This window comes from Erythranthe guttata, chromosome 7, assembly GCF_056151865.1.
Source record: "Erythranthe guttata isolate IM_541 chromosome 7, IM_541, whole genome shotgun sequence".
Lineage (NCBI taxonomy): Eukaryota > Viridiplantae > Streptophyta > Magnoliopsida > Lamiales > Phrymaceae > Erythranthe > Erythranthe guttata.
In genome coordinates this window covers 5,186,593-5,213,516 of record NC_142539.1, presented here as the reverse complement: position 1 = coordinate 5,213,516, position 26,924 = coordinate 5,186,593, and the positions used below count along the sequence as shown (strand labels likewise).

Here is a 26,924-nt window from a genome sequence, read left to right as displayed (position 1 = left end):
TTGTTTCTTCGAATCCTTAATATTATTGAGTCTTGAAGTTGGTATTTATAGACATTCCAAGCTTCCACTCCTCAGCCCATGATCTACAAGAAAACCAACTACAAGAGCACTCAAGAAAATGGGTTAGTGGGTTAGTTTAGTAGTTAAAATAATATCCACAATTTAACCCATTAAGCACTACTTAGCCCACTAAGCATTATACTTAGCCCACTAAGCCATAACTAAAATTTAGTTTGAAAGTAAGAGAGTTAAAAACACATTGTGGAAGTCCACGTGTTTCAAACTCCCCCTTTTTAACTTTCTGATCAAAACTAAATCTTTAGCTTAACTCCCCCTGAGTCATTGCTTGAACTCCCGCTGAATTTGATAATAAATATAGCAAATAAAAATATTGAAAGATCAATTCAAAAACAAATTCAGCAAAGATAGTCCAACACAATTCAACAGACATAAATCAACAAAAGCGCAATCCTAAAAGTTCAGAGGGAAAAAATAAAAACAGAACAAAACCAAATATTGTTTATAAAAACAATTAAAGTAGAATATTCAAGGTCTCCTCAGTATCAGCTGCTGTTCCTCTATCACTAGCACTGGACCCACTGTTTTCCTCTGTTTCTTCAGCTTCACCCTCATTAACTCCATGCTCTCTGCCTCTGGCATCCAAAGGATGAGAAGTTTCTGCTTCAACTTCATGACTAGCTTGTTCTCCCCCTTTTTTATCAGAAAGAGCTTTTTGGAGCATTTCCACCATGGACTCGTGAGTGATCTGAGCTAGGGAGTGATTAAGCTGTTGTAACAAAAGAGCTCGAGGAACAGAAACAAGGATGTCAGGGGTGTTGTCAACATGAGGAGCAACACCTTCAGTACCAAGATTATTTTGACCTGATTCAGTTGGGAGAAAATTATCCCCATTCCAGGGAAGATCTTGGACATGAGGAGCTTTGAGAAAATTTTGAGAAACAGTTATCATGCCAAGTGGAGTGTGAAGATATTCTGATTCATCTTGGCCCAAATTTTGAGAAAGCAGAATGGAGTAGATGAGAGAAGGATAGGGAAGATGAGTGGAGGAAGAAATTTTCTGGGCAAGATGACCTATGTTGTTGAAGAAAAGTTTGCCAAAATCAACAGGTAACCCCATCCCCAATTTGTACATGAGTACTGCATGAGGTTTAGTAATCACATAGACATTTTTGGATGGAATCCAATTCATCACTGTGAGTCTGAACAAGACAGAGTAAAATGCAGTAAGTTGAGAAACTTTGAATTTTTTTGGGGTGAGCAGGCCAAGATTTTAGACGATTGCCAGAAAGAATCTTACAAACCTCAGTAAAATCACCATAATTATCCTCATCAATCACAGTAGGAGTTTGTAAGTGAGAGTTAATAATTTTGAGAGAAAAGGAGAAAATAGAATTTCGAGCAAAAACTTTTCCAAAGTTTGGAGAATTTTTCTTTAAAAAGGAGGTTTGTAAATTGGCATAAAATTCCTTCACAATAGAGGGATCATAAGGATAGGCAACCTCAAGTAGACTAAGGATTTGTCTTTGATCAAGAAAAGCAGTGATCCTATGCCTATCAAAATCATCCTTGGAAATTTTCCTTTCCTCAATGAATTGACAATTCATGATTTGAGGACCCATGTTTGAATCAGATTCAAAATAAAAAGTAGGACTGAAAGCATTGTTTACCTCAAAAGGAGTTGACAGATCCTTCCCATCCAAGTCTAGCTCTTCTTCCTCTGAGGGTTCCTCTTCTTCAGAGTCTTCAAATTCATCTGGGATGTATGCTGGCTCAAGTGATGCCACAGGTGGAGCAGCATCTTCTTCCATCTGAGATGATTCATCAGAAGAATCACTGCCTGACTCTGAGGATGGTAAATTCTCGCGGAAGGAGGCAAGGGGCACTTCCCAGCTGTCATCACTTTTCTCTTCCTCTCCAACCTGAGAAGGTGGTGCATCCACTTGAACAGCTGCCTCTGCCAGAGTTTCCAGAGGATCTTCATGTGGAGCTGAGGGTGTTTCTTCAGTAGTGGTAAAGTTCTGGGCATCAACAGTGGGAATATCTACATGCTCAGCAGAGGACATCCCAGAAAAGTCTGGCATTTCCTCATCTTGGTAGGGAGCAGCATCTTCAGCAGCACTCTGAGTGGCATTGTCTGAGACAGTAGGTGCAGCAGCATTTTCAGGAACATGTGCAGCAACATCTTCAGAAACAGGATGTTGAGAAGAGGCTGCTGCCATGTTAGGCTGAAGTGTCTCCCCCTGAGTTGATGCTGGTGGAGTTGAGTCGTTAGAGGATGACTCAATAGAGGTTGAGGAGAGAGCTTGGGCTTCTGGTTCTGCAAAGGTAGGATCTCCTTCTTCATCATCTGTTTCTTCATCAACCAAATGAAGGCCTCTTGGTGGGTTTGGCCTAACTGGAGTACGACCGCCTCTGCCGCCTCTTCTTCCATCTCTGCCGCCTCTGCTGGGAAAATTTTCTCTCATTCGGCGTTGTGACCCAGTACAGTAGCATTCAGATCTGGAAAGGGATTCATGCGCTTGGACCGACAAGTAGGAAACCTTCCCGCAGTGGAAGAGGGACCCAGGTTCTGGAAGTTGTCTGGGTCAATCGGATTCAGCTCGTCGCCGGGCTCAATAAAGCTGATCGGCATAGCTTCAAGGCTGACAGGATGAACGATGATGGCTAGATTAGGGTCTGCTGGTTCAGGTGTTGCAGCATCGTTGTGCACATCACCAACGGCTGGAAGAGGATTTCTAGGAGGAGATGCCATGGTACAGTAGAAAGAGAAATTGCTTCTTGTGCTTTTGATTTTTGAGGGTTAATTTTCGAAAAAGAAGCACGAAATTTATAAGCCCAATTTTTATTTTTTTTTTGCAGAAAAAAAATGAAGTGAAGAAGGTGAAGAAGTGGTGTACGTTTTTCTTGGAGAAAGTGTGATTAAGGAGAATAAAGGTTTATGTGGCAGTTTAAAACAAAACGTGACACATGGCACAATAATGAGTGGACTTAGTGGAAGATAATAGACTAACCCATGTACCCCATGACCCTTATAAATAGTGATAATTCAATAATTATAATAATAATAGTAATAAAATAATAACACTCACGAAATTTACACTTAAATAATAAACACATCTTTTAATGATTAATAGAGTGAGAACAAAAATTGGCTAACAGGCATAGTTATATATATATATATATATATATATATATATATATATATATATATATATATATATATATATATATATATATATATATATATATATATATATATATATATATATATATATATATATATATATATATATATATATATTATTCTTTTTTTTTATATATAAAAACTCTTATTTTCAAGTCAAACAATTCACATGGAACATGATCAAGTGTTCAGTTTGAAAGTTCCTCAGTTAGTTACTAAGATATAACTATTCAGATAGAGGAGTTAGACTTATGTGATTATAATTGTTCTCTGAATGTTTACATGAAGCATGATCACGTTTCAAGGTGAAAGACTTCCAGTTACTTATTTAGAGAATAATATATCACAGTGAAGCCATTATTTAAATAAGCTAAGCTTCAGTAAATTATGTTGCAGCTTAAGATGTTTGATGAGGTGCTGCAACATATTTCAGGACATGTTTATTGAGTACACATCCCGAGAGATTTTCTAAGTTTAGAGAACCTCTCATAATCCAATGCCTTTGTAAAGATGTCAGCCAGCTGATCTTCTGTAGGAATGTACTTTAAGCACACTATATTTTTCTCAACTATATCACGAATAAAATGATGCTTAATATCTATGTGTTTAGTTCGTGAGTGTTGAACAGGATTTTTTGAAATATCAATAGCACTTGAATTATCACAATATATGGTCAAGGTGTCACTGGTTAACCCATAATCCCCCAACATTTGTTTCATCCAAATTAGTTGGCCACAACATCCTCCAACAGCTACATATTCTGATTCAGCTGTTGAAAGTGATACACAGTTTTGTTTTCTACTAAACCATGAAACCAGGTTATTCCCCAAAAAGAAACATGCACCTGATGTGCTTTTTCTGTCACTAATATCCCCAGCCCAATCAGAATCACTAAAACCTATCAAATTAGTGTTAGTGTCTTTGAAAAACTGAATACCTAAATCTACTGTACCTGCAACATACCTAATAATCCTCTTCACAGCTTTAAGATGAGTGACTTTGGGATTAGCTTGATACCTGCCACACACACAAACACTAAACATAATTTCAAATCTGCTTGCAGTTAGATACAGAAGGCTTCCAATCATGCTTCTGTATAGGGTGCTGTCAACATCTTCAGCAACATCGTCCTTGGACAGTTTTTGACCATTGGAGTTTTCATGTGCTTGGCTTACTCCAACTCAAACCTTTTGACCAGATTGAGAGCATACTTCTTTTGATTTACAAAAATTCCTTCACCTGTCTGTTTGATTTGGAGTCCTAGGAAGTAATTCAACTCTCCTACCATGCTCATTTCAAAAGTGTAAGACATAGAATCTACAAAAGACCGTAAAAGGTTAGCACAAGTAGAACCAAAAACAATATCATCAACATATATTTGTACAATAATGATATGGTTATTTGTTCTTCTAACAAATAGAGTTTTGTAAACTGTAATTCAAGTAAGAAATCAGTGAGTCTTTGATACCAAGCTCTAGGAGCTTGTTTAAGACCATACAAAGCCTTCTTAAGCTTGAACACATGATTAGGCTTGGCAGAATCTTCAAAACCCTTGGGTTGCTCTACATATGCTTCTTCATTTAAAACACCATTTAGAAATGCACTTTTGATATCCATTTGATACAATTTGATTTTAAGAAAACAGGCTATAGCAAGAAGTAACCTAATAGATTCAATTCTAGCTACTGGAGCAAAGGTCTCATCAAAATCTATACATTCTATCTGAGTGTAACCTTGTGCTACTAACCTAGCCTTATTTCTAGCAACTGTACCTTTTTCATCAGTTTTGTTCTTGAAGATCCACTTAGTTCCTATCACATTAACATGACTTGTTCTAGGAACAAAGTACCAGACATCATTCCTGATGAACTGATTCAGTTCTTCATGCATTGCATTGATCCAAAACTCATCCTTCAGTGCTTCTGCAATATTCCTTGCTTCGACTGAAGACACAAAACAAGTAGTTCCAGTTACTGCACATTCAGAAGATAAATTTGCAAATCTTACCATATCTATGTAATTCACCCTCTCTTTTCTTCTGGTTCTTATCCCATCAAAGATATCTCCCATAACTTGAGTAGAGGGGTGATTTTTCTGGATTCTACTTGATGTTTCCTTTCTGCAGACATCATAAGTTGGCTGCATTTCAGCTTCTGTGCTCTCCGTATGAAGTATTGAGTCAGATGTGGTCACACTTGGCTCAAAACCCTCTTCTCTTGACACTGGACTGTTTATATCTGGAGCATCTGTGGCAGTAGTGTCTCCTCCGGTTGTTTCTCCTTCAGCAATCAGGTCATCAACTTCATCTTCAGCTATTTTACTGCGGAGATCAGCAAAATCATCAAATACCACATTTACAGATTCAATAATGGTTCGAGTTCTTAAGTTATATACTCTATATGCATGACTGTTATTAGTGTATCCCACGCAAATAAACTCAAATCACTTTTTGAATCAAATTTAGCTAGATGATCTCTATCATTTAGGACATAGCAGACACATCCAAACACATGCATGTATTCTAGATTAGGCTTCTTACCATAAAGGATTTCACATGAAGTCATCATAGACCCTAATCTTAGATACACACGATTTGAGATGTGACAGGCTGTGTTGACAGCCTCAACCCAAAACCTTTTAGACAGATTTTTTGCACTCATCATTACCCTAGCCATCTCCTAAATAGTTCTGTTTTTTCTTTCAGCAATACCATTTTGCGGAGGAGTTTTTGGAGTAGAAAATTCATGCTTTATACCCTTTTTGTTACAAAAAGTAAGAAATAAAGCATTCTCAAATTCTTTTCCATGATCAGACCTTATTCTTCGAATAGAAACTTGAAATTGAGTTATAACAAACCTGTACAAATTTCTGAAGACTTCAAAAGTATCAGATTTTTCTCTTAAAAAATACACCCAAGTGTATCTTGAAAAATCATCAACACACACAAATACATATTTTTTATCACCTAGACTTTCTACCTCTATAGGACCCATAAGATCCATATGTACAAGTTCAAAACAAATGGTGGTACCAAAGTGTTGTAACACTTTGTGTGGTACTCTAGTTTGCTTTCCCTGCTGGCACATTCCGCATATAGGGATGTCCTTGATCTTGAGATCTGGAATTCCTCTTATGGCATTGTACTTGTTGAGGAGCTTCATATTTTTGAAGTTTGTGTGCCCTAGTTTCTGGTGCCACAGCTCTACTTCACTTACTCTTGAGGTCTTGCATGAGATGGTATCACCTGTTTGATAACAATTATCCATTGACCTGGAACCTGTCAGTACACAATGATTTTGATTATCAAACACAGAACAACAGTATTTATCAAATTGAACACGTAGATCATCATCACACAATTGACTAATACTGATGAGATTTGACCCCAATCCTTCAACATGTAAGACATTTGAAAGTTTTGGAAGTCCCTCAATACTAAGTGTTCCACGTCCAACCACTTTGCCTTTAGCTCCTCCTCCATAGGTTACACGTCCACCATTGAGTGTATGGTAGTTTGATAGAAATTCTTTAGTTCCAGTCATGTGCCTAGAGCATCCACTATCAAAGTACCATGAACCTGAAATGTTAGCATTTAAAGAAGTGTATACTGCTTTGCACATAAGTTTACCTTTGGGAGTCCATATTCTACACTCTTTTTTTGTAAATTCTACCTTTTTCTTGGAGGTGTTCCCTAGAGTGATGTGATTCATCATGTACAACATTTTGTCACTACTTAGTTTCTCACAAAATGGACGGATATGTCCTGGTGCGAAACAGTAATGACAAATGTATCCCCTTATTCTGGACTCTGAAGTGGTGACTGTGGAATTTCTGCATTCTTTTCCATTTGAACCCTTCTCTTTTACAAAGACAATTTCCTTCTTCTTTGCTGGCTTATGTTTCTTCACTTGTTTTTTGAACCCTAGACCTTCATTTTTGTTGTACTTCTCCAGTGACACAATCTCTTCGAGTTTAGTTGTGCCGGTATTCATCCTCTTGATTGCTAGAGTTGCTTCTTTGAGTTCATCTTTCACCTTTGCCAGTTCAAGATCCTTCTTGATGATACCAACCTCCAAATGAGTGATTGTTTCTTTAAGGGAAGAATTTTCCGTGTTGGCTGCATCTATAGCATGAGTCTTCTTCTCCAAGTCGCTGAACAATTTTTTATACATTTCTTCCTCATCTCCTACTGCTTCTTTACTGTATTATGCTGCATTCAAAGAAATAGAGTTCAAACATGTATAATGATTATTATCTAACTCAGAAATTTCAGTTACTGAAAGTGTTTCAGAAAGTGTTGCAGCATCTAGAGAAACTCCTTGTGATTATGTTTCAGAAGAATTTTCAGTGATATATCTGATAGAAAGAGCCTGTTTAGTGGGTTGTTGCTCCTCTGTCTGTTCAGGTTGCTCCTCCTCCTCGTCACTGACAGCACAAATCAGGCTCATTCCTCTTCTTCTCAAGGTATTTGCACATTCATTAGCATAATGCCCAAATCCTGAACAGGCCCTGCATTTAATATGATCCAAGTTAGGTGGTTCAGAATTTGAACGAATAAATGGAGAATTTTTTAAAGTGTTTTGAGAAGATGTTTGAGGAAATGTTCTCTGTGGAATAGATCTGTTGCGGGGCTAAGTTTGTCGATTTTGTGGAGAGCCATCTGGAAATAACTGTCTGGGCTTGATTCCACTTCGTCTGTATGCACTATTGAATTTCTGAATCTGAAATGCCACATTGTTGAGACATTCCTCTGTATCATCATCATATTCCGTAGCAACTTCTTCCTTTTCTAGTTCTGCCTGGAGTGCATTTGAGATAGCCTTACCTTTCTCCTTTCTTTGATCTTCAAAATTCATCTCCCTAGACTTTAAGCTACCAATTAATTCGTCCAGACGTAGAGATGATGTGTCTTTGGCCTCCTCAATTGCAGTAACTGTCATGCTGAATCTTTCTGGAAGAGTTCTCAATACCTTATTCACCAGTGTCTCATTGCTCAAAGGACCACCTAAGGAATGAAATTCATTAGCTAAATCAATCAATTTCTCATTGTATTGAGAAATTGTTTCAGTTTCTTCCATCCTCAGTCTCTCAAATTTGGAAGAGAGTAATCTGAGCTTAGTTCTTCTGACACTGTCTGATCCTTCACAATGTAATTGAAGAACCTCCCATGCATCATTCGCAGAAGTGCACACTGAGATCAATTTAAACATTGTTAAATCTACTGAATTAAACATTGCATTTAACGCCTTTGAGTTTTGATTGGCATTTGATAGATCGTCTGCTGTCCACCGTAATTCTGGAGTTGGAAATACATCCCCATCCGCATCTGTTATAGTTGGTGGCTTCCATCCAGTACGAATAGATCTCCAGGCTCTCTCATCAATGGCTTTGATGTACGCCCTCATCTTGACTTTCCAGTAGGTGTAGTTTGTTCCATCAAGTACAGGAGGTCGCATCGAAGCAGTCTTCTGAGTATCCATCACGAATTCGTTTCTGAAAAAGAAATAGGAACAAACACTTAGTATACGTCAAGTGTTGGCTCTTGATGCCAATTGAAAGAATTTATGGTCCCGAATTCGTTTAATACAGAGGTGTTATATAAAGTGTTATGACACTTGTATAAACATGCAGCGGAAATATAAAAGCAATACTCATATTAAAAATGTTCACAAGTAAAAACTTGTGAACTTGCCCTTCAAAGGACGTAAAAATTATATTAAAAACAGTATTACAAGAATACAAAGAGAAGAAGTACAAAAACTTCTTCCTTATGAATGAATCACTAGCTTGATCATTCTTACAATCAAATCTAGAAACAAAAAGATAAATACTAAAAATTCTAGATTTCAAAGAACGTACTCGTGAGGAGTACGTACAGCATATTCTTGAAACACACTAAAACTCTCATGAATTATTTCCAGCTCTCGGTTTTTGTTTCTTCGAATCCTTAATGTTCTTGAGTCTTGAAGTTGGTATTTATAGACATTCCAAGCTTCCACTCCTCAGCCCATGATCTACAAGAAAACCAACTACAAGAGCACTCAAGAAAATGGGTTAGTGGGTTAGTTTAGTAGTTAAAATAATATCCACAATTTAACCCACTAAGCACTACTTAGCCCACTAAGCATTATACTTAGCCCACTAAGCCATAACTAAAATTTAGTTTGAAAGTAAGAGAGTTAAAAACACATTGTGGAAGTCCACGTGTTTCATTATTTATCTAGAGTTTGTTTTATTATTATCTAAATATTTTTAAGAAAAAAAAAAAAAAAAAAAACAAAAAAAAACAAAAGAAAACCAAAAAAAAGCCTAAAATAAGTTTGGTCAACATAAACACGATAACCATCTTGTTCTTCTCTACATAAACTTTCTTAAGTTTCATCCTATGCAGAACTGCAACTGGTTTAGTGAACTCCAATTGATCAATTTCATATGCTTCCAATTAATTACTTGAGCTATATAATATTAGGCGGATAACGGATTAATTAAATAGTAATTGCTCTTAAGTATTCAAAAGAATATAAATGAGAAGCCAAGATCTTCTCTTCTAAGAAAAAATCACAAGTTGATTTCTTCGAAAACCAATCCCTACAATCTATGATGATATTGCTTAGCAGCACTCTAGGAATACAAACCAGTACTCAAAAGAATAAAAATGAGAAGCGAAGATCTTCTCTTCTAAGAAGAAATCACAAATTGATTTCTTCGTAAACCAATCCATGGACTCTCTGATGATATTTCTTAGCAGCACTCTAGGAATACAAACCAGTATACAGTGACATTGAATAGAAAAAAGACTCAATTCTGTAGTGAAAATCCATAAAGAAAACACGGTGATGGTAAAGGTGTTCCAACACCCGCAGCTCTGTGCTCTCAACTCTCTGCAGAAAAGGTGAGAAATGAACTGAGTTCTTCTCCTATTTATAAAGTCCAAGAGCTCCTTGTCGGCCACGAAATTAACACACTAGGAGAGATAATGAGTTAGTAGATTAACTGGTTAGTGGATTAATTAAACATGTGCTTAAATAACTACCTACTAAGCTAACAGTAACCACCCACTAATTCTAGATAATAAATTTGAATTAAAATAATAAATCCTATAATAATAATAAATTCAGAGATAATAAAAATTGATTTAATAAAGTCAAAACAATTAAATTATGTTTGACTAAAAAGTCAAATATCCAACAATGTTATTTCAAACAATTTTGAAACTTCAAAATCACTTCCCAATAAATGTTCACACATTTTTTCACAATGTTATTTCAAACAATTTTGAAACTTCAAAATCACTTCCCAATAAATGTTCACACATTTTTTAACAAAATCAAGAAACTGATAATCACCAAAAGTTCTTGCAATAAATAAAGTGCAAATGACCACAATATGTAATACAGTATTATCAAACATGATCACAAATAGTAATAAATCAAGAACCATTGAACACGAAAAACCTTGTGCCCTTTGTTTAAACGAAGGCCTATTTCGTGCATGGGACAAAAGATTGTCCGGATTGATCCTTCCAGAGTATTTCAGGTTGTTTCTCAGCTGTTAATCTCATGTTTTCATCATGGATTATTTCTTTTTGTTCGTGGGAATATAAATCGTACTTTCTCAACTTCTCCAATTCCATCATCACTTCTTTCATAGTCGGCCTTTCGTCTTCGTTCAACTTTACGCATCTCTTAACAAGCTCACCCGCCGCACCGATTTGCTCCAAACACCCTTCTCTCAAAATCCTCGGCTCGATTATTCGCAAAAGTCAATTTTCCTTCATAGACCCTACAAAGTACATAGCCAGGTTTATATATTCTTCACTCTTTCCAATAAACAAAGTTTTTCTGCCTGTGAGAATCTCAGCCAAGACGACCCCGAAACTATTAATGTCACTTTTCTCTCTCAGTAGGTATAAATATTACTCAAAATCAAGATAATACAAAGTACCCTGAACGAGAGTGGTCACATCTGATTTACCGATAGACACCAATCTTCAAGCTCCAAAATCTACTATTTTTGTTGTATAATACTCATCCAACAATATTTTTGGCGACTTAACATCTCTGTGGATAATCGGCATTTCTTCTGTGGAATGAAAACATGCAAGTGCACCGGCCGCCTCTATGGCAATCCTCAGCCGATTTGCCCAAGAAAACCATGGCATTTCCCCAATGTTGTGGATACGGTGAAATAGGATGTTGTTTGAGATGTATTCATATACTAACAAAGGTATTTTAGTTTCCAAACAACATCCCATTTGATATGATCCTAACTAAATCCAACACGAAGAATTGGAAGACAAGGAAGAGAGAAATTCGTTGGACAAGTCGAATTCCATGCATCCAAGATTCTCGCCTATCTCCGGCAGTTTTACCGTTCGAGTTGTAACTCTCTCATCGGAAGTCCAATTAAGGTGATTCGAATTGCTACGGAAAGCCAACTTAAAGATCTAAAACTTTGCTGTTTTGATCCCAGAGAGATTCAGAGTGGACGAGGTTAGAAATCGAGCTTGAAGTGAAGACACGTGCACAGCCAAATGTCTACTCGAGTTATGAAGAATGTTCGTGTCGTCGACTTGATATTTGGAGTTTAGATTTTATTAAATTACGTTTTTATATTAGGTTTAATATATTTATATTATTTTAGAGTTAGTTATGGCTAGGATTTTCTTATTTATTAGTTTTCTTATTATAGATTAGGTAAGAGTCCTTTTCCTTGTGAAAAAAGGAGTCTTTTTAGATCTTATAAATATGTAGCCAATTTGGCTGATTTTAATGGACGAATTTTGATGATTTAAATGGATTTTATTCTCTTTGGTTCTTTAAGAACTGTTCGAACATTTCGGTGGATTCCTCCGCAATCGATTGTGGCGTCTTCGCATACCAAGGTTCTTGCCTCTTTATAGGCAATGGGTCGAGGTTCCACCCTTTGTTCCTTCTTTGGACGGTCCAGGATTTGATATCCGAAGTATTGATATCGGGTCTCGTCACATGGTTGGCGTGGTTCATATCACCATTAGTTTGACCACATTTACGTGATTTACCTGAGTCAGAATAACCACCTCATTGATGGAAGACCTCTATTTGAGTTTGATCCATATTTCTTGATTTCTTGATTGCCACAACACGTTTGTCTCTCATAATTCCTTTGTATACCGTTCTGTAACCTCCTTATCCAATGATGCGATCTTCTGAATAGTTTTTGGTGGCCTTTTCGAGCTCTTGGGCAGAAAATATTTTTGTTGATTATTTACTACCCTCGTTGTAAAAATGAAGTTGCTTCAATAATGATCCATTGTTTTGGTGGAATAATTTCTCTCTTAGTTTCATGAGTTTCCACTACTAGATGGTAAAGTATATCCAAATAATGCCAATTATCACGGTCAAAAATCCGAAACCGAAACCTGAAAATTCACATTTTGACATCATACATATATTAAACTAAAGTTAACCATATCGAAGCAATTGGAATTCATGTGGTATTAGTGTTGTATTAAGCTAATTAAACTAAACTAAAGTCTGGAAGTGATACGATTTATTATTTAATTATTAGTTAGTTAGTATTTTTATTATTAATTAATTAGAATAGTTGTTTAGGTTTATATTTTGCCGTGAGTTAGTAGTGGTTAGGTTAAATATTAAGTATTTTATTAGTTTAGGTAATTATCTTTCCTAGTTAGATTAGGATTCTAGGGTTTTATTCTCTTTAAATAGTCGTATTGTGCTAGGGTTTTGATAATGAAGAGAAATAATAAAGAAGAGTTTTCTTACGTTTAGTAAAGAAATCTTATGATACACAAGAGATCGCATCAATTGGTATCAGAGCGAAGTTGCGATTAACACCAACGCTTCGTTAGCAAGGCAGCGATTACATCAAAGCTACGCTGGAGCAAAGTTGAGATCACATCAAAACTTTGTGAAAATCACGATGTCAGAAACAAGACGGTTAGAGCGATTAGAGAAATCCGTAGAGAAATTACGGATTAATTTTCAGAAATTGCTCGAACAAAGTCAAGGACGACGTCAACGCCATCACAAAAGCCGAAGGGACCGCTGCCCGTCACCGCCACAGCCATCGCCACCACCGCCGCCGTTGTCGAGCCTATCGCCGGAGGGAGAGGAAGAGGACGATGATGATTTTTTCGAAGAACCTCAATTTTTTGTGAGTTCGCCGAAAGATGAATTATCGGATTCCGTTGAGGTAATTTGGGATGAAGACGAGAAATTAACCAATAAGGAGATTGAAGAATCACTCGTCTTAAGTGAGATAATTTGGAACGGGCACGAGGAGTTAAGTAGCGAGGAGGACAAAGAATTAAAAAATATAGTGGAAGGATGCCACGACTTCCCGGAGAAAGGAAACGAAGAAGTGCTTGTGATTGTGAGTGAGCCAGATTCTATAAAGACGGTCAAAGAAAAAGTTACGGTGAATGTAAGGAAGACGAAACTTGAAAATACAATTGAGACGAAGGTTGATTTATCGGGTAAGAGATTGAGAAATTTCGTTCGGGCAGATGGACTCATGTTTGGAAAAGAGCTCGAGTTTTCATCACGTTTTTCGGATTCAATCGGAAAGAAATTCGATGGCGTCAAGCATAGATGGAAACATAGAAACGAGAGACGATTATTGGGCAGAACCTTGAGGACAAGGTTCATTTCAAGAGGGGTGGTTTGATACGATTTATTATTTAATTATTAGTTAGTTAGTATTTTTATTATTAATTAATTAGAATAGTTGTTTAGGTTTATATTTTGCCGTGAGTTAGTAGTGGTTAGGTTAAATATTAAGTATTTTATTAGTTTAGGTAATTATCTTTCCTAGTTAGATTAGGATTCTAGGGTTTTATTCTCTTTAAATAGTCGTATTGTGCTAGGGTTTTGATAATGAAGAGAAATAATAAAGAAGAGTTTTCTTACGTTTAGTAAAGAAATCTTATGATACACAAGAGATCGCATCAGGAAGCTGCAATCATTCCTTTGGTTTAATATTTGAAACACATTTAGACAATTGAATTTTATAATTTACAAATACCTTACGCGGACTTCAGCGCCATATTTTGTTTAACGCAGCCATTGCCATCTTTTGTGCCATCCCCATTGAAGCCACGAGGACATTTACATTTATAACCACCATCTTTACTAGTGCATTCTCCTTCTGGGTCACATGGACTATTCTCGCAATAATTTGTGACTGAAATTCATAAATAAATATCATTATAGTCGGCTCATCAAAGTCATTTTTTTTAATGAATTTTTAACCCTACTAATATCTCAAAAGAATTAACCTTTGCAGTCTGGCTCAAGATATGGATTGCCCTCATTTTCATCAAAACGGCTGCATCGATATCCGCCAAGGTTGGTGTTAGGATCAATGCAACTACTATTCTTTTGACACGTAAAATCTTTGGATTTTCCGAGCCTCACTGGAAGTAGTATTCCCAATAACCCAATTCAGGAGTACTGAAACATTCTCGATGGTTCTGTTCATAAAGGTCTCATTCTTGAGGTTGGAGAAATGAAATGTGCAGCTATCATGCTCAAGAAAGGCATAACAATTGCGATAACAATAAGAACAAAAATTGCAATAGCAATAACAATAGGAATAATATTATACGCCACAATGTCAACAGTAGAGGTGGCATAAAAATATTCCTCAAGTTGGAATCAAGTGATAAATTTTACTAGTAATATTGTCTAACAAGAAGTTTATTAGTGGATACGAAGGTGACTATAGAAAACTGATATTAAATAACAATGTTTATTTTTATTACTTAAATTCTTGATTATTATTATATAATTATTATTACTAGTACTTCACCCGTGCGTTGCACGGGGAATGCATCATAAAAATAAATATTTAATTTTAAAAAGTTCTCGAAATAGTAAGATCAATGTGCAATACAAAGTTTAAAAAAAATAATTGTTTCATGTAGATAACAAATTCAGCCAAAATAAGTGAAAAAAAGCTATTTACCGAAGGTTTAATTTTCGTATATAAAAGGCGAGTACATCGTTACTATTACTATTACTATTATCATTACCATTATCATTACCGATACCAATACCAACATCAATACCAACACCGTTACCGTTACCATTACCATTACCATTATCATTGCTATTATCATTACGATACCATTACTGATATAGATACCGATACAAATAACTATACTCATACCAATACCAATCATTACCATTACAACTACCGTCACCATTATCATTACAATTACCTTGCTAATATTAGTACTAATATAGTAATACTAATACTAATCGGATAATAATACTATTACTATTAGTAATCCTAATGCTAATCTTAATCACTAATCCTAACCATAATCCCAATCCTATTACTACACCCAATCATTTTTCTAATCAAAATTATAATCATAATCTTAATACTAATATTAATGTTAATCTTAATTCTACTCTAATTCTAATTCTAATTATAATCATAATCCTAATAATAATACGAATCATAATTCTAATCCTTATAAAAATGCAAATATGCTATTGCTAACACTAATTTTAATACTATTATTAATATGCTAAGGCTAATGCTAATGTTAATCCATATTCTAATCATAATTCTAATTATAATGCTAGTAATATTAATAAGCATAATGCTAATATATCGCAATACCAATATGCATACTAATATGCTAATAATAATGCTAATGCTAATCATAATACTAAACTAATACTTATCTGCTAATGCTAATGCTAATCATAATATACTAATATTAATGATAATCGTAATTCTAATTCTACTGCTATTGCTAGTACTAATGTCAGTCCTAAACAAATGCTACTAATCCTAGTCCTAATGCTAGTGCTAATATTAATCATAATCCTAATCTTACGCATAATCATAATGTTAATTCAAATGCTAATGCTAATGCTAATTGTAATTATAATTCTAATGTGAGTGCTAATTCTAATTCTGATAATAATAGTCATCATAATCCTAATCATAATCATAATAATAATCATAATCGTAATCCAATCCAAATCCGAGCAGAAATAATCATAATACTAATACTAATACAAATACTAATACTAATGTTAATACTCAGGGTCGTTCCTGAGAATTCAGTGGCCCTAGGCGAGATTTAAAAAATAACTTAAAATCGAGGCCCCTATTTGACAAATCAATTTTATTAAATGGTGTCCATAATTAAATATACTAAAAACATATAAATAATATTTTCTAAAAACGATGAAATAAAATATTATGGGGGTTCGAGGGCAGTGCCTCCGAAACAGTTTTTGAAAAGTATGAACATAAAATAACATCAAATATGGATAAAAAAAAATCAAAATTAACAGGATGATTTGCTGGTTCCCTTCCTCCCGTGACGTATAATCTTTATAGCAAATAAACTTCATAAAGTTCTATAAAACTTAAATGGACTAATGAATAACGATTCTTACTTTAGGTATAAAAATAAATAATTAAGACATTATAAATTTTATATTTAAGGCCCCCAAGGTTAAGAAAATTGAAAAAATATCTATTGATCAGTTATATTAAATTTATGTTAGAGTTGATGTTCCAAAATATTATATATAATAAATTTTAAAAAATAAGTATTCATATATAAAGTGTATGTAAAATAATTTGTGGGCCCTAAATTTTCTTAAAAATCCGGGGGCCCTAGGCGACCGCCTACTTCGCCTCCCTCAAAAACGGCCTTGTTAATACTAATACTAATACTAATACTAATACTAATACTAATATTAATACTAATACTAATGCTAATACTACTACTAATACTAATACTAATACTAATATTAATACTATAGTCATATTAAAACTAATACTAATACTAAACTAATACTAATATACTAATCCTAATATATTAATGTTAATCGTAATATATTAATGCGAATTCTAACGTCATTATTAATATTAATGCTACTCCTAATTATAGTGAAATGCTTTTTACGGTTTGAAAATTGTTATTTACGGTTCATAACAAAAAATACTTTCTCTATCTAAAACTCCAAAACCTCCCAAAAAAACCGAAAACCCCCCAAACTGCAAATAGCAACAAAAAAAAATTCAAAAATTCGAAATCAAGCTTGAAGAAGGTTGGGCTTCGATTTTTTGAGGTAATTTCGACTCATTTATGTGTAATATGCATTGGGTAGGTCGATTACAGAACCAATTTCATGTAAAAAGCCCTACAAATCGATTTGTTGGGCTTTTGTTTCGCAAAAACATGTTGGAGCGCCCAAGATGGGCGCCCAAGGTGTGTACGAATGCCATGAACTCGGGCTTTTAGGCGTTTTGCCCAGTTTTTTCGATCGAAGACGGAATTTTTACCTCATTATGTCGGTATTCCGATGTTCATCCGATGAGCTCATTTGTGTTCGTTTATCACACCAATAAGAATGATTGTTAAGCAAATTCCCTTCTAAAGCTTTTGAGAAGTTTTTTTTCTAGAGAGATAGAGGTTTGGAAGTTATGAACCGTTAATAGCAATTTTCAAATCGTAAAAAGCAAGTTCCTAATTATAATACTAATGTTAATACCAATAATGCTAATGCTAATACGAAACTAATCTTAATCCTAAGACTAAACATAATTCTAATATTAATACTAATTCTAATTCTTATCATAATCATAATCCTAATACTAATTCTAAAATGGTAATGCTAATACTAATGCTAATGTTAATGCTAATGTTAATACTAATGGTAATGCTGATGATAATCTTAATACTCATGTGAATGCTAATACTAATATTAATATTAATCGTAACATTAAATGAAATCAAACATATTTATTCCATAATTAATTAATATTTCCTTTTAATAGTGCACAAAAAATAATTAGGAGTACAAAAAATCCAATTACTCCAATTAAAACATATATCTATGAAATAATATAAGGATAAAAAGAATTCATGACATGTTTACTTTATATTTATTTCCATTATAAAGTATCTATTTTTTTAAATGTAGTAGTTAGTAATATTAACAAAATAGATATTTTATAAACAACTTATCAATATTTAAATGGTTTTAGGTTAGTTAAAATAATTAAAATCGTTGAACACATCTAATTTACTAAACAATTACTTATTGTAAATTGTCGTTTATCCATTTTTTTAATTATTTGTCAAGTGATAATAACAAAATAGATATTTTAAAAGTAATTTATCAACATATTTGTGGTTTTATTTTATTCAGAGAAATTAATATCGTTCAATGCACATAATTCACCGAAAAATAACTTAAAATTTTAAAATAATTATTTCACTATGAAATAAATAAAACAATTATTACTTTACCAGTATGAAATGTCATTTAATCATTTTAAAAAATATTTTATCTAGTTGTGTTAATAACATGGGTATTTCGAAAATAATTTACCAAATTTTGAATGGGTTTATTTTAGTTGAGGCAACTAAAATAGTTAACAACACAAAATTCTTCGAACTATAACTTACAATAAAAAATATTATTTTCCCATTATAAAATATTGTTTACCATTTTTTAGATGTTGTTTCTAATAATGCGAACAGTATAAATATTTTAAAAATTATTTATCACTATTTAAATAAGTTTTAAATTTTGTCAAGACACTGAAAATAGTACAACACACATATATAATTCACCAAACAATAATAAAAAATGTTCACCGTTATTACTTTTCTATCTAGTTGCAATAAGAAAATTGATATTCTAAAACTACTTATCCCAATTTAAGTGAATTTATGTATATCACAACCAGTGGCGGATCCAGGACGAAAATTCAGGGTATGCCGACTGTGCCGAGTCCAAGAATTTACTGTATAGTGGGGTTAAATTTTCGGGGGTTCGGGGGCAGCGCCCCTGGGAAAAAAAATTTGAACCCTTTTTTGTTGGATAAATTAGGAGAAGGGAAAAAAGAAATTGAAACTTTTTATTTTATTGTTTTTGGATAAATTAGGAGAAGAAAAAATTTGGGACTTTTTTGTATATTTTGAATTTTTGGTGGACTAAATAATAATATAGATATAATAGAATGTGTTTTTGGGAAGAGGGGCTAAAAAAACAAAAAAAAAATTATGACTTTTTTTGTATATTTTGAATTTTGTGTGGACTAAATAATAATATAGATATAATATAATGTGTTTTTGGGGAGAGGGGCTAAAAAGAAAAGGAAAAAAGTTAGGACTTTTTTTGTATATTTTGAATTTCAGGTGGACTAAATAGTAATATAGATATAATATAATGTGTTTTTGGGAGAGGGGCTCAGAAGAAATTTAGACAAAAAAATTAAACCATAATTTTATTTTTGTTCCATAGTGGAGTCGAACTCATGACCTCAATTCACAACTTCGAGATCTTTGCCACTAAGGCAAATTTATTTTCATTTTTTGGGGTGGTCCATGGCATACTTGGCCACCCCCTAGATCCGCCCCTGATCACAACAATTAAAATAGTACTACACATAGTTCACTAAACACAATTAAAAAATATATTTGACTATATATTTAATATATATATATATATATATATATATATATATATATATATATATATATATATATATATATATATATATATATATATATATATATATTCACCCAATTTTTAAATATTTTATTATTGTTTATGGTTTAGCATAAAAAAGTAAAAAAAAAAACATGCCGCAACTTGTATATTAGGATAATTCATTAGATAATCGAAATTATATTGCGAGAATACCTATTAGGATGTCAAAGAAAAATATATGAAAATAAAAATATATTAGGATGTCAAAGAAAAATATATGAAAAATATATGAAAATCGTTGAACAAACTTTTGAATGTAATTATTAAAAAATAGAAAAAAAAATTAATAGTGAATCGAATTTTATATTGAAAATGATGGGAAACAATAATCAAATGCTACAAAATTATTGAAATAAAATTATATGAAAATAAATAGCATTAATATTGGTAGTTGTTTAAAATATGAAAATAAAACCAAAACTAAAAGAACATAATATACAAAAAGAATAATTCAAACTCATTAAAAAAATGTATAAAGATTTGAATGGATGTATTAAAAAAATAAAATAAAATAGAATGGTAATTTAAAATATCTTTTGAAAGAAATAGAAATAAATATATAAATAAAAATGATAAAGCATCATTGAAATAAAATTGTATAAAAATTATAATAATAAAAACGGAAAAAACAACACTAACAAAATATCATCAGTCGACTTTTTTATTCTTTCATTTCTTGCTTCTTGCGTCGGAATGAGGTGAAGATGAAGATAAAAACGGGTGGACAATTTTGCTTTGGTGTTGGATGGGAAATGTGGTTTTTTACTTGTATTGAGTATGATAATTACGTTAAATATGTATAAATAAGGAAATAACTATTTATTATATAATTAACATAAATGTTGATATTCAAATTTGTAAGAAAAATAAAAGATATGATTGGCCAAATCAAAGGAAATTCCAAATTTCCTTATTAAATATCAATATAAAATTTATTTTATAATTAACATAAATGTAACAAAGAAATCAATTTTTTGAAATAAGTTAAATAATAAATAAGACAAAATATAATAAGAACTAATTAAGGAAAGAACAATTTTGCTTTGGTGTTGGATGGGAAATGTGGTTTTTTACTTGTATTGAGTATGATAATTACGTTAAATATGTATAAATAAGGAAATAACTATTTATTATATAATTAACATAAATGGTGATATTCAAATTTGTAAGAAAAATAAAAGATATGATTGGCCAAATCAAAGGAAATTCGAAATTTCCTTATTAAATATCAATATAAAATTTATTTTATAATACATAAATATAACAAAGAAATCATTTTTTTGAAATAAGTTAAATAATAAATAAGACAAAATATAATAAGAACTAATTAAGGAAAGAAGTCCCTTTATATTGAAAAACAGGTAAAATACTTTTTTTAAATAAATCATTGTGAAATCCATTGATATAAACAGTAACCGAGAAAAGAAGTCACCAAGGAAATAAATCTGGTTTAAAATACGGTATATTAGTCTACTTATTATATAAGTAAGATAAAAATATACATGAATACCATAAAATAGTGAAATATTTAGAAAATAAAAAAAATAAAAAATAAAAGAGAATGAATTTCTACTTTTATATAAATATATAAATATGATTCAAAGTCGTTAAACATTTGAACAAACTTTCGAATGGAATTATTAAAAAATAGAAATAAAAATGAATAGTGAATCGAATTTTATATTGAAAATGATGGGAAACAATAATCAAATGCTACAAAATTATTGAAATAAAATTATATAAAAATAAATAGCATTAACATTGGGAGTTGTTTAAAATATGAAAATAAAACCAAAACTAAAAGAACATAACATACAAAAAAAAATAATTCAAACTCATTAAAAAAATGTATAAAGATTTGAATGGATATATTAAAAAAATGAAATAAAAATAGAATGGTAATTTAAAATATCTTTTGAAAGCAATAGAAATAAATAAGTAAATAAAAATGATAAAGCATCATTGAAATAAAATTGTATAAAAATTATAATAATAAAAACGGAAAAAACAACACTAATAAAAATATCATCAGTCAACTTTTTTCTTCTTTCATTTCTTGTTTTTTCTTCTTTCACTTCTTGCTTCTGGCGTCAGAGTGAGGTGAAGATGATGATAAAAAACGGGTGGACAATTTTGCTTTGGTATTGGATGGGAAATGTGGTTTTATACTTGTATTGAGTACGATAATTAAGTTAAATATGTATAAATAAGGAAATAACCATTTATTATGTAATTAACATAAATGCTGATATTCAAATTTGTAGGGAAAAAATATAAGATATGATTGACCAAATCAAAGGAAATTCGAAATTTCCTTATTTATTATCAATATAAAATTTATTTTATAATTAACATAAATGTAATAAAGAAATCATTTTTTTAAAATAAGTTAAATAATAAATAAGACAAAATGTAATAAGTACTAATTAAGGAAAGAAGTCCACAAATAAAAGAGATGAAAAGATTTGAGATTAAAATTGAAGATGTCAAAACTTCAATTGTGTATTCTCCCTTTATATATTATATAGATATATGGGCAAATTACACTTCACCCCCTAAAAAATTGCCGTTTTTGCACTTTCCCCCTAGAAATAGAAACACGAGACTGTCCCCCTTAGAAATATATAAGTCGGTGCACTTTGCCCCAAGTCTCGATTTCCAGGCTAATTCTCGCCGGATTTTAGTAACTAGGAAGGGTATATAAGTCTTCTACGGAGTTTTTAAAGGTTATAAATGTCATTGACCATTTTTTCCACCAAGTATTACCGTTTGGGGGTCTTCTTTTTCTCCCAGACCGTAAATAACCTTTAAAGCATTTCAGTGGTTGTCAGGTAGATCACCCCAACACTGGTCCAGAGCTTATTTTAGCACTTCTCTTAAGTGTGATATGCTACTTAACAATTTATGTGAGAGTTTTAATGAGATGATAATAAAAGCCAGAGATCACCCAATAATCTCAATGCTTGAGTTGATCCGGTTAATGTTGATGAAGATAATTCATCAACAAGACCCCCAAACGGTAATACTTGGTGGAAAAAATGGTCAATGACATTTATAACCTGTAAAAACTCCGTAAAAACTTGTATACCCTTCCTAGTTACTAAAATCCGACGAGAATTAGCCTGGAAATCGAGACTTGGGGCAAAGTGCACCGACTTATATATTTCTAAGGGGGACAGTCTCGTTTTTCTATTTCTAGGGGGGAAAGTGCAAAAACGGCAATATTTAAGGGGGTGAAGTGCAATTTGCCCTAGATATATTGAATTCGATGCCTCATGGAATTCTCTCGTCTTGAGAGGCAGTTTTCTCTCCGAGTGAGTGGCGGATTTTCTTTTCTTTTCTTTTCTCTTTTCTCAATCTTCTTAATACTCTCTTCCTCTTAAATTTCTTGTTTAGATTTCTCATTATTTCTTGACGTTTTGATCGTAGCCGACTATTCGTAGCCGACTTGACCGTGTTTGTGCCAATGAAGAATGGAACAATATTTTCCCTCTCGCCAGTGTTCAGCACCTGCATTCTTCGGGGTCCGATCATCTTCCCATTCTGTTGTTGCGTAAAAGGCCTACTGCTCCAACTCGACGTAGGCAAAATCGGCCATTTCGGTTTGAATCTATGTGGATTAGAAGAGGCGAGTGCGAGGAAGTGATCAGACAGGCCTGGGATAATCACTCAGGGTCTGATCCGATGGAAGTTTTGATGAGTAAAACAAAAGAGTGCCGAGCAGCACTAATCCGGTGGAGTAAATCGACGGTCCGAACTCCTTTTGCCGAAATTGAAAAAATCCAAAAAAGATTACACGTTATTAATACCAGTATGACAACCAGAGTGAGAGAAGAAAGTCGCATTCTCAAGGAGAAATTAGAGAAACTATATGGAGAGAATGACGATTATTGGAGACAGAGGAGCAAAATCGAATGGATACGGGACGGAGATAGAAACACGAAGTTTTTTCATGCTAAAGCTTCCTCAAGACATCGGGTCAATAGAGTCGACAAGATGAGGGACGAAGCGGGGAACTGGAAAGATCAAGAAGAGGATATTGAGAGGATCATTGCAGATTATTTTGGGCGCATCTTTCAAACAACTAATCCGAACGAAGAGGAGATAGATGAGGTGTTGCAACAGTTGACCCCGAGAGTGACTAGTGAAGCTAATCAGGTTCTTTCCAAACCTTTTTCAGCAGCTGAGGTAACCCATGCTATTTCCAATATGGCCCCCCTTAAATCCCCTGGCCCTGATGGTCTTCCTGTTATAATTTTTTACCCGGTATTGGCACTTTTTAGGATCCAGTGTTACTACTTGCGTTCTTGAATTCCTTAATAACAAGAATCTCCCATCGTCCCTTAACTACACATTCATTGTTCTCATCCCTAAGACTAATAAACCTGAAAAAATAACGGATTATAGGCCCATAAGTCTATGCAACGTTATTTATAAGATTGGGTCTAAAGTTATTGCCAACCGTCTTAAACAGTTCTTGAATGATATCATATCTCCAACTCAATCCTTTTTTGTTCCGAGACGCCTCCATCATTACTGATAATGTCTTAGTTGCATTTGAAGTTAACCATTTCATTAAAACAAGCACTAGTAGTCGAAAACACTTCATGGCGGTAAAACTTGATATTAGCAAAGCATACGATCGAATCGAATGAATTTTTTTGAAAAAAGTTCTTATCCGGTTTGGCTTTATTCCCGAGTTTGTTGATTTGATTACGCTTTGTGTCTCATCCGTCTCTTACTCTTTTTTGTTCAATGGTTCATAGTTTGGCTCTTTGTCGCCGACTAGAGGCTTGCGGCAAGGCGATCCCCTGTCCCCATATTTATTTATCTTTTGTGCAGATATTCTCATTACCATGATACAACGGGCGGTGGAAGACGGGAGGATTCAGGGAGTTCAAATTGCCCCCACAGCTCCGATTATATCGAACCTTTGCTTTGCGGATGACACTCTCCTATTTTGTCGCACCACTGAAGGGGGTGCTAATACTTTGAAGACTATACTTGGCCAGTATGCACGGATCTCGGGCCAAGAGATCAATTTTGATAAAACGGTTATGTGCTTCAGCCCCACCACTCCGTCGGCAACAAAGGCGGCTATATATAATTTGTTGCGGTTTGAAGTGGTTGACAGACATGAAAAATATTTAGGCATGCCAGCCTCATTGGGGAAGTCAAGAAAGGATATTTTTCGATTTCTTCGAGATCGTTTATGGGCAAAGATTAAAGGGTAGGGGGAGAAGCAGTTGTCGCAAGCGGGTAGAGAGATTTTGATTAAAGCAGTATTACAAGCTATACCCTCGTATATGATGAGCTGCTTCACATTACCATATGGTTTGCTTAAGGAACTCGAGTCCGCGATACAACGGTTCTGGTGGGGTGGAGGCTTGGGGCGGAAAATGGCGTGGACATCATGGAAGAATCTTTGCATTCCGAAGTCAAGAGGGGGCATGGGATTCAGGGATTTAAGAAGTTTCAACTATGCATTGTTAGCTATGCAGTTGTGGAGGATCTTAACGCAACCGGCTAGTCTGCTTTCCAAAATCATCACGGCTCGTTATTTTCTACACGGAGATATTTTTAGAGCAGGCGCTGGTACACGCCCGTCAGCTACTTGGAGAAGTTTGCTGAAGGCTCGTCCTTTTCTCACTGCTGGACTTAGAAGAAGGATTGGCGACGGACAAGAGACGGCAATTTGGGCAGATCCATGGTTATGTGACGACGGAAATTTTAAAATTATTACGCGAAGACCTATGGACTCAAGTTACCCCGATCAAGTGTCCGATTTAATCGACCAAGATACTAGGACATGGAGGGTCCAACTCATTGACAAGGTTTTTTGGCAGGTGGACAGGGAGAGGATTATGTCTGTCCCAATTTGTAGTAGAATTGCACGGGATAGATGGATATGGCATTACACTCAATCTGGGCATTTCACAGTCCGATCATGCTACCACAACATATTATCGAACGACCGTTATTTGAGTAAAGCTGGGTGTGGAGGAGATGGTTCAAGTAGCGGCGAAAATGTTCGACGATGGAATCTTATTTGGGAGATTCCTCATCCTCCGAGAATTTGTATTTTCTTATGGCGGGCATGTTCGGAGATACTACCCACTGGCGCTGAATTGTGGCGGCGAAAGGTGGCATCATCTCCAATATGCTCTCGATACGGAGCAGCTGTGGAGACAGTTATCCATGCTCTCCAAAACTGCGGCGGCATGGGGATGGTTTGGAACTCATCTCCTTTCCACTTGAAACCTCTTCAGCTGACATGTTCTATGTGGGAGTGGGTCAATCACATGCACAACAATCTTAATGGGAACAATTTTCTCCTGGCTCTTATTGTTACGTGGAAAGCATGAGAGGTAAGGAATAGGGCTATACATGGAGAGGAAGGGATTACGGGGGAAGAATTTGTTCAATGGTGTTGGGCTTATCTCTCCGCTTACCAGCAAGCACAACTGTCAAAGTTTGCTTCTCCAAGGGCTCAATTTCAAACTTCTTGGACTCCACCTCCTGAGGGAGTAATTAAAGTAAATTTTGATGTTGTCATTCCCGTGGGCAATAACTTTTATTCGGTGGCCATGATAGCTAGAGACTGGCGAGGGGAGTGTTGTAGGTGGGCTGTCCGTAAATTTCCGGGGCGGCCAAAGGCGGTAGATTGTGAAGCACATGCTGCTCTTGAAGCTATTGCACTGGCTAAATCACATGGTTGGAACTCGATCATTTTAGAGGGGGTTGCTTAAATGTCATCAATGCCTTGAAAGCCGGAGTTCTTTCTGCCTCCTCATTTGGAGCATATATTGAGGAGACCTTAACTATTGCTGCATCTTTTGATTCATGTAACTTTCTTTTTATTAAGCGTAACGGCAATTCTTTGGCACATGTTCTTGCCACGAAGTTAAATTTTACTTTTAGTGAAGGGATTTCTCTTCCCCAGATTTTGGCGATATATGCCCAATAAAATCATCATTTTCTCAAAAAAAAAAAAATCTTGATTATTATTCATTTATAGCTAGGTTGATTTGCAATGTACTGAACTTACTATGCACTCCACTAATAAATATTTTTTTTATCAAGGTAATTTGTTGTAAAATAATTTAATTTCTTAAACATTTCTTTTGACATTGTTTTGGTAATGTGTTACTTATTTCTTTTGATCTCGGTGATAAAGA

General features: G+C 34.0%; 1 pseudogene; it reads right to left on the bottom strand.

Annotated features, from left to right (window-relative positions):
* Positions 1–10,685: 10,685 nt before the first annotated feature.
* Positions 10,686–26,924, bottom strand: part of LOC148769047 (wall-associated receptor kinase 1-like) — a 57,792-nt pseudogene continuing 41,553 nt past the window's right edge.